This window comes from Saccostrea cucullata, unplaced genomic scaffold, assembly GCF_032062105.1.
Source record: "Saccostrea cucullata isolate Sc308-1 unplaced genomic scaffold, CSIRO_AGI_Scuc_v1 ctg5082, whole genome shotgun sequence".
Lineage (NCBI taxonomy): Eukaryota > Metazoa > Mollusca > Bivalvia > Ostreida > Ostreidae > Saccostrea > Saccostrea cuccullata.
Window position 1 is genome coordinate 24,613 of NW_026930414.1, and position 12,108 is coordinate 36,720.

Genomic DNA, 12,108 nt, shown 5'->3' on the forward strand with positions numbered 1-12,108 from the left:
ATCACGCATTTCCCCTAAGATATCACTACCATTAGTAGTTATATGGTCACCATTTTTTATACGCTTTATAGCATTATTATTTTGATGAGTTGATTCAAGTTTAAGGAAAAATGAGGAGTTTCTTTCAACTTCATCTATCTACTTCGCACGGGATCTAATTTCGGCACCCTTGACTTTATTATTGATCAGTTCTTTTAATTCGGATTCTAATTTTCTTTTCCTATTCATATCAATATCATTTGAATTTGATTTCTCCATAGTTGCTATTTCATTTTCTAGATGAATGATTTGACGTTTACATGATTTACTAACAGTTTTACTTTATTTTACAGAGAAGTCTTTTATTTTAATTTTTATTTCCTTCCAAGATGCTTGAGCATTTTCGTTTGATTTAAAATCTTTAATTATTTTTCTAATTTCTTTTACAAAAATATTATCTTGTAGAAGTGAGGCATTTAATTTCCAATATCCTAGTCCTCTTATATTTACATCAATGTTAAAGCTAAACTTAATACATTTGTGATCTGACATTCTTGTTCCCCCTGGATGTAACCCTGGTACTTCTCGGAGGATTATTTATTCGACTGGAAATATTAGGGATTTTGATAAAAGAAAATAATCGATTCTGCTTGTGGGTACGTTTGCCCCATTGCACCAAGTATATCCTAGATCATGTGACCTTAAGTCGCGCCAAAGGTCCATCAAATTATTGTTGTTTAATATATTTTTGAAATTTTTAATACTAGAATCATCAGTCTTCCCTAAATTACAATTAAAATCTCCTGCTAAAAAATATTGTCAATATTACAAGAATATTTGGCTATCCATTTATTGATTTTAACAAAAAATGCCTTTCGTTCTGCTCGGCTGTTTGGTGCATATATATTTATTATTGTAGGCCTTTTTTCTTCCGAAATTAAGTTAATAAGAAGCATTCTTCCATCAAAAGACTTATGAATATCTAATATTTCAAAATTTAAACCTTTTCTAAATAATACTGAAGTTTCTCTACTATATTGTGAGTCAGAAAAGTTGTGTATACTAGTATCAAACCATCTTGCATTATAGCATGCCTCATATTTTTCAATGAAATGTGTTTCCTGTAATAATATAACACCAGCTTTTATGTCAGATAACCAAGTATATAATTTATTAGTTTTTTTTCTGTAGAGTTTAGGCCTCTACAGTTTAATGAATATACATTTAAAACATTCCTGTAAACTTTCAGTAACTAGCTGAATGGGTGTGAAGATTCTGGAGAAGCTGTCTTGATTGTTATTTTGTCACACTACATGTTTTTCCGCGTCGATACGGCTTGGTACGTTGAGGCAAGGCGCACTCTCGTTTTCATCTGGCGATGCTGGTAACAATGCGCCCCATTACGTTTTTCCCCGGCCAGGAAGTGACAGAGGAGTTTTTGGTGCCACGTTTGTCAAGCCCAGATCCATAGTAATCATCGCATGCCGCTTCTACGAATAGAGTTGATTCGCTGGATTTAAGGACGCTTTCTTTGAATTCCAGCACTTGGTCGAATTTTGCCTCCAGGATCTTCTTCATGACGTCGTCACTCTGAAGCAGCCAATCATCAGTTGTGGTAACCTTGGCTCCGATACGTTTAGCCTCTAAAGCGGTGGTAGCATTGCGCACAGCATAATAGATGCGACATTCATTCCCGTACTAACAACCAAAGAAAGCATTTTATTATTTAAATAAATTGCATCAATAGTAAAATTCATCAAATTACGTCTTTATCATTTCATTGAAATGACGTCAAAATTATAATAAAGTCCTTATAAACAGCAGTAAATTCAAGGTTGGCTAAATGGTTGTCTTTTATCGGGTAAATGCTTAATTTAAGCTGTCAGCTTTAAAACGTTATTACTAAGCTCTGCTCAAAAGCTTTTGAGCATTATTTCTTTGGATAAGTTTTGTAAAAGTGATTATAAAAAGGCATAACATTGTATGTGCTTTGCCACTTGAGTTAATAAATGGCAATAAAAAGTGGAATTTCCCCTAAGGTTTGTAAACGTTTATGTATATCTCAGGTTTCGGAGCTAGGACGTTATGTAATGCAAAGTCTCAGTTTTTTGGGGTTTTGCGTTGATTAGTCGTTAGCTAACGTCGGAGATATCACGTGATTGTTATCACTGGTAGATGCTGCAAGTGTTTATACACACCATTTTTTGTAAGAAAAACATACCCTCCGCCACCCCGTACAACCGTCCCTCAGGTTAAACTTTACTTTGGAATGTATCTAATAATTTCTTTTGTCTCGTGTTCTATTGTTTGTAGCCACCTTTTTTTTTCAGCTTAAATGTTTAATATATTTGTGTTTTTTGAGTATTCTCATGATGTTATTTTAATTTTTGGGAGATCCATAACAAGGTGTAGATACAAATTGTAGAAAGTCATAGGATCTCCCAAATTTTATGTGTTTCATTTGTGTCATTAATAAATGACATATTTACAACAATACTCATTCTTGGTTTTCATTCAATCTGAAAAATGACAGAGCTGCGGAAAACTTAAAATTTGCACTATTATCTTATAGAAGGCATAAAATGAAATATATTGTAACTACATGTATCTATATGTATACGTAAATGTGTATACTATTATAGTAAATAAAATTCAGATTTAACCCCCCTTCAGCACCTTCTATAAGAAAAAGAAAAAATTGAATTTAATCAATATAATAAAACCATCATAATCAATTCATAAATCATTTGGCCTGCTGCCATTTTTGTGCAACAGTAAGAAAAATGGTACATCACCGTTACATGATCACGAGGTCAATTAGGGCTATCAGGGAAATTTCCTAATCATAATACCTGATAAAAAAAAATAACCTTCTCAATTTATAAATAAAAATAAATATATATTGACAATTAGAAACCTCCTGAAAAAATAACCGGATATTTTTAATACTTGTTATGCTTTCAAACAGCCTTTGTCTATCTTCATAAGTATTTGAAAATAAATCTAGTAGATATTTCTATTGTAATAAAAGGAAAATTGTTCTAACAATGATCAGCAGGAATAGCTGGTAGTATGGAAAAAAGAACTTAAAATAATTATCGCTATATATACACAAAATACAAGTTTTCAAAGACCTTTCAGCAGAATCTGCTAGCTATTTGAAATATTAGTTTTTCGAAAGTCAGACTGCTTAAACAACAAATAAAAATACAATAGAGTATATAACTTATGCATAACAGATACATGTAATTAATTGTTTGCATATTTTAGGACAAGAGGTATTCTATTTATTTGATCATTTTATGCCACTTCTTTTTACTGGGGTTTAGTGATGTTTTCATTCGTTGTAGAAACTGTATACACAGGCTGTTGAACTCCGACTGTATACTGCGTTGTAGCTGTAGAATTGGAAAACTTATCTGTTTTAAGATTAAAAATTGGTCGTATTTCCTTCTTAAAAAATGTTCACTCAAAATATAGAGAAAAAACATGCCATGCATCTACAGTAACTGCTTTAGTGTCTTTTCAAAAATATACATTTTTGCATGTAACTCTCATTTCATTTAAAATAAAACTTTTCCAATAAATAAATATTTTAAGAACTTAATATTGTTGTATGCGACCGTTGTGTTTCCAGGACGACTGGTATAAATAACTTGACCAGGACTTCTACGTTGCCTAGCACAAACGCAAGCTACCACTATACAAATAGTGACTAATACTGCCAGACCAGCTAAACTACCAATGACTATACCAATTATGGCTCCAACACTCCTTAAAACGAGGTAAAAATGAAATTATTATCAAAGATCCACAGTCATAATCATATTTACATATGTGGAATACATGTAAGAAATACACTCACACGCTGTTTGAAAGGTGGTAAACATAGTCACAGGAATTGATATCATAGTTACAGTGGCCGCTACAGTAAACATAGATGTAGTGTTTACCATACTTCAACATTCCTTCATCGTCATCATAATAATATCCATATTCCGGAAATCTATATCTTCCTGAAACGCCTAATAATACAGCTAAAACAAGAAATAAAATTTTTGATGACTTTTCAATACATGTGACATCATTTTATATGCGCTAGTAGATGTCATATATAATTGCAGTTGGAAAAACATGTAGTTTATGCCATTAAGTGTACATACATGTTGACTTTGTATACAATTTACAAGTACAGTGTACATTCTAAATTTAACTAGTTCTAATTGTAACGGGACCGTTACAGATGTTCCCCAAACGCTCCCCAACTCCCTTTTTGTGCAAATTTCCTTTAAATCTTTTTTCAATATGCTTAGTATCGCAGGATTTCATAAAAAAGATTTTAAAAGCTACAATGATATCAACTTTTTTGTCATTTAACGCATTGTTCGCAAACGCACGTGCATGCACATGCAAGGTGATCATGACATGTTATCTAAGCCATTAGCATATCTTTATATTCCAGAAATCAATAAAAAGTCATAAAAATATAAATTTTACCGTTTTTCAAACATAGTGTTCATTTTACGCATTGCGTGTGCGCATGTGCATGCAAGCACGTCCTTGCATTCAATTTTGATAGCAATATCATGTAGGAATCCATAATACCTATTCATATTCTAAACTTCATCATGTTTTGTTGAGAAACAAGAAAGATATAGGCATGTAAAGTTTCAGCCAATCAGATTGCAGCACACATGGATTTATGTGCTTTCATGATAATTCTTATATATCATGCGGTAGATCTTCATAATATGTGACTAAGTTCAAAATTTCAAAGGATTATGACGTAAAACAAGAAAGATTTTGAGACTTTAGTTTCAGCCAATCAGAGCAAAGCGCACGTGCATGCGCGTAAGATCTTGCAATTTTGACCATGTCATCTTGTCCATACTACTACTATATTCATGCATTGTGAGTTTCAAAAAATTCCATCAAGAAATAGAAAAGTTACGGCTTCATCCATTATCTTGGTAATTTCACATGTTGCACGTGCGCGCTCTTGCCAGCACACGCGCATGTACGTGCTTTCATGAAAATTATTATATATCATGCTGTAGATCTTCATGTTGTGTGACTAAGTTCAAAATTTCAAAGGATTATGACGAAAAACAAGAAAGATATTGAGACTTTAGTTTCAGCCAATCAGAGCGAAGCGCACGTGCATGCGCGTGAGATCTTGCTATTTTGACCATGTTAACACGTCTATACTACTAATACATACTTATATTATGAGTATCAAAGCATATAATCAAAAAATAGAAAAGTTACGGCTGTATCTATTATTTTGGTCATTTCACGCGTTGCACGTGCATGCTCTTGCAAGCACGTGCGCGCAAAATGACCTTCGTTCCGCAAATCTACATAACATGCCTACTGACCCTAAAAAGGTTTCACCTAAGTCGGACGTGTAGTTTACAAGATCATTCGCGGAAAAGATTTTCCCAGGAAGAAGAAAAATAATAATAACTAGATGCGTTCTTGTTGCTAGGGCAACAAGCAGGTCTTCCGCCCGACTTTTCGTTAGAAATCTCTGCTCAGTAAGGCCATGAAATAGATTTCAGAATGTATTTTTATCGTTTACTTTCATTGACAGGAGACACTCAACATAGATCGTGATTATTACAGTTATTCCACAAAATATCTCAAAATATAGCTTTTAAAAATCGACAAAATCTTCCATAAATTATAAAAAAGAAAGAAAAGTCATATGCAACTGAAAAAAAACAGAAACAAAGAAAAAATTTTTGCAACGCCCCCAGCGGGATTCGAACCCCCGACAGTGAGACAAAGATTGGATCGGTCATATCTTTGCAACAAATGCACGCATGAAAATGTTGAAAACACATTTAGAGTTCTTAAAAGATACTCTATCAACCCTGTGATTTCCAAAGAAAAATATTGAAAAACAAAAAAGTTGAAAAAGTAGACTTTTAGAATTCACTTCCGTTTGCGACCGGAAGTCAAAACGACGAAAAATGAAGGTCGATCAACACATCTACATTCGATGTTCTATCACGTCCGTAAGTTTCAGTTTTATATCTGTTACTGTTCTCGAGAATTCTTTGCGACAAAATTCCATTTAAAAAATACAAATTTCCCCAAAAATCGCGAACGGAAGTGAATTTCGAAAAAGTGAGGGACACCCCTGGAGATATTAACATGATGCATTATCCCTGAAAATTTTGTTCAAATTGAACCACGTACAGCTGAGATATGACCTGTACTATGAAAAGTGGAATAATAATAATAATAATAATAATAACTAGATGCGATCTCGTTGCGAGCAACTAGTGGGTCTTCCTTCCGATTCTTGATAAGATGAGATAAGATTTTGATTGAGATTTTCATTCTAAAATAATGATTTTCCATAATCTGTCAAAAGACATTGAACATTGAAGACTTAAAAAAAATCCAGCTTTTGGCCCCCCACGGCCCCTAATTTCAGGAATCAGACGTTTTTATTCAGATCATCTTAAAGTTCTTACGATTTTGATCACTTTTTGTTCAACAACTATTCAGAGATTCTTTTTCGTTTTAGAGTTATTTGCATAAGAAATATTTAGGGGCCCAGCCTTCAACTCCTTAACAGGGACGTTTAGCGAAAAATGAAAGGTTGCATATTGTTTCAGAACATTATTTTGAACATCTTTTGTTCAATATTATTTAATAAAATATTCCCAACTTTTGAGATAAAAGAAGACAAAGATTTAGCATTTTAGCACCTTATGGCCCCTAATTATGTAACATACGACACTAAAATCATAATATATAGTTGTAGATTTTCAAGATATACATTTTTGCTTCAGTAATGTATTACAAAATATTAACTGATAAAGTCTTATCGATTGAAGACTTTTGGCCCCTCTTGGCCCCTAATTTGAGTGCCCAGCCCCTTTTTCTTGATTTCTTCTTAAAGGTCTTTGGATTTTGAACACTTTTTGTTCAATAACTATTCAGAAATTCTTTTTCGTTTTCGAGTTATTTGCAAAAGAAATATTTAGGGGCCAACCCTTCAACTCCTTAATGGGGACGTTAGCGAAAAATAAAAGGTTGCATATTGTTAAGAGCATTATATTGAACATCTTTTGTTCAATATTACTTATCAAAATATTTCTCACTTTCGAGATATAAAGCGTCAAAGATTTAGCATTCTGGCCCCTTGTGGCCCCTAATTATGTAACATATGACAAAAATATTATAATATATAGTTGTAGAATTTCAAGATATATATTTTTGCTTCAGTAATGTATAACAAAATATTGACTGTTAAAAAGTTATTCAATGAAGACTTTTGGCCCCTCTTGGCCCCTAATTTGAGTGCCAAGCCCCTTTTTCTTGATTTTGTCTAAAAGCTCTTAGGATTTTGAACACATTTTGTTCAACAACTATTCAGAGATTCTTTTTCGTTTTAGAGTTATTTGCATAAGTAATATTTAGGGGCCAACCCTTCAACTCCTTAATGGGGACGTTTAGCGAAAAATAAAAGGTTGCATATTGTTAAGAGCATTATTTTGAACATCTTTTGTTCAATATTACTTATCAAAATATTTCTCACTTTCGAAATATAAAGTGTCAAAGATTTAGCATTCTGGCCCCTTGTGGCCCCTATTTATGTAACATATGACATAAATATTATAATATATAGTTGTAGATTTTCATGATATACATTTTTGCTTCAGTAATATATAACAAAATATTGACTGTTAAAGAGTTATTCAATAAAGACTTTTGGCCCCTCTTGGCCCCTTATGTGATGAGTCAGCACTTTTTTCTTGATATCATATTATATACTTTAACAAAATAGTTATACTTTAAAAGATATGATACAAAATGTCTCGAAAATTCACTCTTGATTCGTGTCCTAAATTTTGACCCCTACTGAGCTTCCATACTATACAATTCTGGAAATTTTCAAAACTATTCTGCAATTTACCAAAGTGTCATCTATCATCGCTGAAAATTTCAGCTCTCTAGCTTATGCCGTTTTTGAGATTACTCAAGGACAAGGAGACCCTCTAAAAATCAATGAAAGGGCGATAACTCCCGACCGGAAGTGATTTTTTCAAAATTGGGTCGGGGGTACAAACTTCAGATACGAACACATAATCTGTGAAAATTTGAACAAAATCGATCGAACCGTCTTCGAGAAATCTTCTGCCAAAAAATTGTAAAGAAAAAGAAAGAATAATAATAAAAGTGAAAAAGAAACAATAGAATAATAGAAGGGTCTTCCGTTGGAGACGGAAGACCCTAATAATAGAAAACAGAAGAAAAACAATAAGGTCTTCCGAAGGAAGTCGGAAGACCTTAATAATAAGAAACAGAGTAAAAACAATATGTTCCCCAACTTCGTTTGGGGAACATAATTATGAACATGTATAAGGCCTCTTTTCGTCTAGTCATCAGTAGAAATGTCGATTTCAAACCATTGCAATTCATATTAGTCATCAATTGTAAACAATGTTTATCTTCTCTGATTTCGGTGTGCCTTTTTGTATAACTGCCAATGCCAATATCATGACCAATCTGCATCTGGAGGGGTGTCAAACTAGTTTAGCAACAAAAAATTCTATCTATTACACTTAGTTTTTTTTTTTTTGTTAAAAGATTTGATTGTTTTATTACATAAAAAGGACATTGCAGTCTAAAAAGATAAATTAGAGCACAATACGTTACTTTCAAGAGTTGAATATTTGTTTGTTGTTTTACATCCCACTCCAAAATTATAAGCCAGTGGAAAGGTTTAAAATTTAGACAAGTACTCGCACTCAGGCACATTTTATCGTGTCAACGCATTCCCTGACAACGGGCCTTGGTTATTGATATCTCATCCGAATGACTTACACTATCTTTTTTGCATCGACTTTCACTTTCTTTGTTGTGTCAATTTTTAACTTTCAGAAGTGTCGGTCATCGTTGATCCTACGACATTTTGATATTTTATATCGAGCGCTCTACCGACTGAGCCCCAATAAAGGTTTAAATTTCAAGGGAAAAAGTGTCTGAAGACATTTTACTTCGTGTTTTATTTTCCATACATTCAGTTTGCTGAATTATAATAGCATGATAATGTTATAGCTACAACTCAAGGAATCTGTATAGTTAAAATTCTTCGTGGTATTTTTTTCTGACTGATAATGACAAAAAATCAACGTTTAAGCTATATAAATAGTTTAATGCTTAATAAGTCAAATAAAGCAAATCTCTATGAACTGGTGTTTATCTTTTAACTGTAATTATCAAATGCAAATTTTCGATATTGAATTAAAATAAGCATTTCCACATACATTATTATACATGTAGATGTGATAAGGTCATTCTTTGGATACTTACATACTTGACCTTTAAGATGTCTTTCCATTCTTAAACCTGGTTCTTTTCTTAAATGACAACATTTTTTACCTTTAGACTTTGACCCTGAACTTTGACCTATTTTTTTAAAAACTTAAGCACTTACTTTTTAATGGATGGTGCTAGGGCTTTCTTACTTCATATATTATATCGTCTATTTCATATGACTTACATTTGATAAACTTAAACTTAACATTACCTGAAAACTGGCGTATAGGGGCAAGAATATTTTACAATAAATTTGCCTTTATCCTGATCAACTTTTTAAAATAACAAATAACACTTAAAAATTTTGCATGTATATGTCAATTATTAATTTGATATTCAACATGAAAAAAATCCTACAAATGAAAACAAGTAAGGTATTTCGCAAACACTTATCACCACATATATCTGAATTGGCCTACTTTCTTTTTATGTACCTAACAACATGGGTATGTGAATATATTTAATGCATTTCTTTAAGATATAAGTTGACCTCTTTCACTTGAAAAAAAACCTACAACTTTTGCCATTTAAGGGGTGTAAATTATTACCGATAGAGAGAGGTGTTTTATCTTATTTTCTATAAGCAACAAAAAATAGTTTACGCAAATATTATCTCATTTCAATACTTTATCTAGGTCAAACCCCAATATAACAAGGATTGTATAACCTAGTCTAGTTTTATAATTATATCATAAGAAATGATAAATCAAGTGAAACGTACCTGAAAATACAAAGAAACAAATTACTCTCATAGCGTGCTGCAAAAATGTGTCAGTGTTGAGGTTTATCGTTCTTGTTTTTTACCTGTGCAGTACCTTATCTTGAATATAAACACACATATTTATTACGTAGAAAAAAAAATAAGTCAAGATGGGTTTTTCATTCTTGTACATATATCTCTTTGATATATTATCAGTAGTTGAGTCTACATTTTGAATTGTGTTTCATATTCTTTGTATATTCCAAATAATGCATATTTTACAAAATTACCATTATTTATATGTCGATCCCTTACGATACATGTTGAATGAAATATGTTAATATCAGCAACGTCTATCTAAACATTGATACACAAAACAAAGAAGACTAAAACAGGGAACATTAGAAATAAACATCAGGACAGTAGGTGTGTCTATTTAAAAATTGATGAAGAAGTTTGTCACGAACCAAGAAAGGTTATGCTTACAAGTATGCCTGTGCTTGTTTGGTAAACACAGAAGCCATTCTCTAATATGTGTTGTTTTAAAGTTACAGGTAAGATCCTCCATTGCAGCAGAAGTGACTTACTGCATGCATGGATAAACTCAAAATCTGATTTAAGGTAAGGTTTGCGTTTACAGGGAGATAACTCTTGCGAATCACCAAAGCGTTTGAAACAGGCAAATTTAAACCAGCGCTGCTAAGCATCTCGGTAACGAATTTCCTCTGTCATACTTGATGTTGTTAGGACTAAAAACAAAGGACGTTTTCAGGAGAAAGTCTTATAACAAATCAAAGCATAGGAATCTTAGAAACCTTTGAGATTAGCGTGATGCCTGTGGATGAACCAATAAAGGAGGACTTGTTTATTTTCGATACGGAACGTGGCAAGTTGCACGGCCATTCCGATCAGTAGAAAGTCATTGACGCATTGTGCTATTGTGTTTCTCGCTTCACCACTACACTAAAATTTTAAGTGAGAATGGGAAAGAAAAAAGAAAAGACCTGAGAGTATAGATAGTTTTCGATTGACCTAAATTTAGCAAAAGTTACCTCCCGTTGGCCGCCATACTGGAGGTCCAATTGCTCATATTCCTTCATTGTTCAACCAAATTTAAATTTATATATTTGCGATTTTGAATTAGGAATCACTATTTTTCTGAAGTATATAAATTTTTGGAAGCCTCCTTTATTTAAAAAAAATTATTAAATAAAGATTTTCCACCAAATAATTATGCTATATTTTCTTAAACTTGGTAAGACAAAGAGGAAAACTCACTGAGTCGACCTCCAATATGGCGACCAACGGGAGGTAACTTTAGGTCAATCGAAAACTATCTATCCTGTAAAGTATTATGCTATATGCAGTCCGAACAGGGAAGAAAAGTCACGGCCGCGTGCATTTGACCATGTCCAATGATGATGTTGACAGTTTGATTATTGATAGTATTTTCATCAGGTAATTATTTAATTATTCATTTTACTGAAAGTTATGAATGATCTACTGACTACGGATTTAAAAACGATGAATAAACGGTACAAGGATGTCAGAATGTGACTAATATACCAACATTGCCAAAAAATAAAAATGCATTCATTCAAGAAATTATAAAAAATAAAATCCTTGCTTTTTAGGCCTAATATTTGTAACATTACTGGAACAGGTCTTCAATTGTTCAAGTTACCTTTTTAATGAGGTTTGTTTTTAATTAATATCTCATTTTCTAATAAATAAAACAGAGATACAGATTGTGCATGACAAGAACATTAATTTTCTTGATCAAGCATTTGCATTTCACTAATTCAATCTGTAAATTTTACAATAATTTCATATTGATTCTTCATTGATTATATTGGAAATTTATTCATTTCATTGAGGGAATGAAACTCAGTGCAATTCCTTATGCAATTCCAAAAATGCAATTCCTTAAATGTTATTGTAAAAATGAACACATATGATTTCAGATCATGGGTCATTAATTGGAATAGATAAGAACCAAAAAAAAAAGTACTTCAGTGTTTCCTTAAAAGATTTGTGCCATCAATCAAAGTAGAGGTCATCCCATATCAGCTCAAGAATATTAAAGAAAG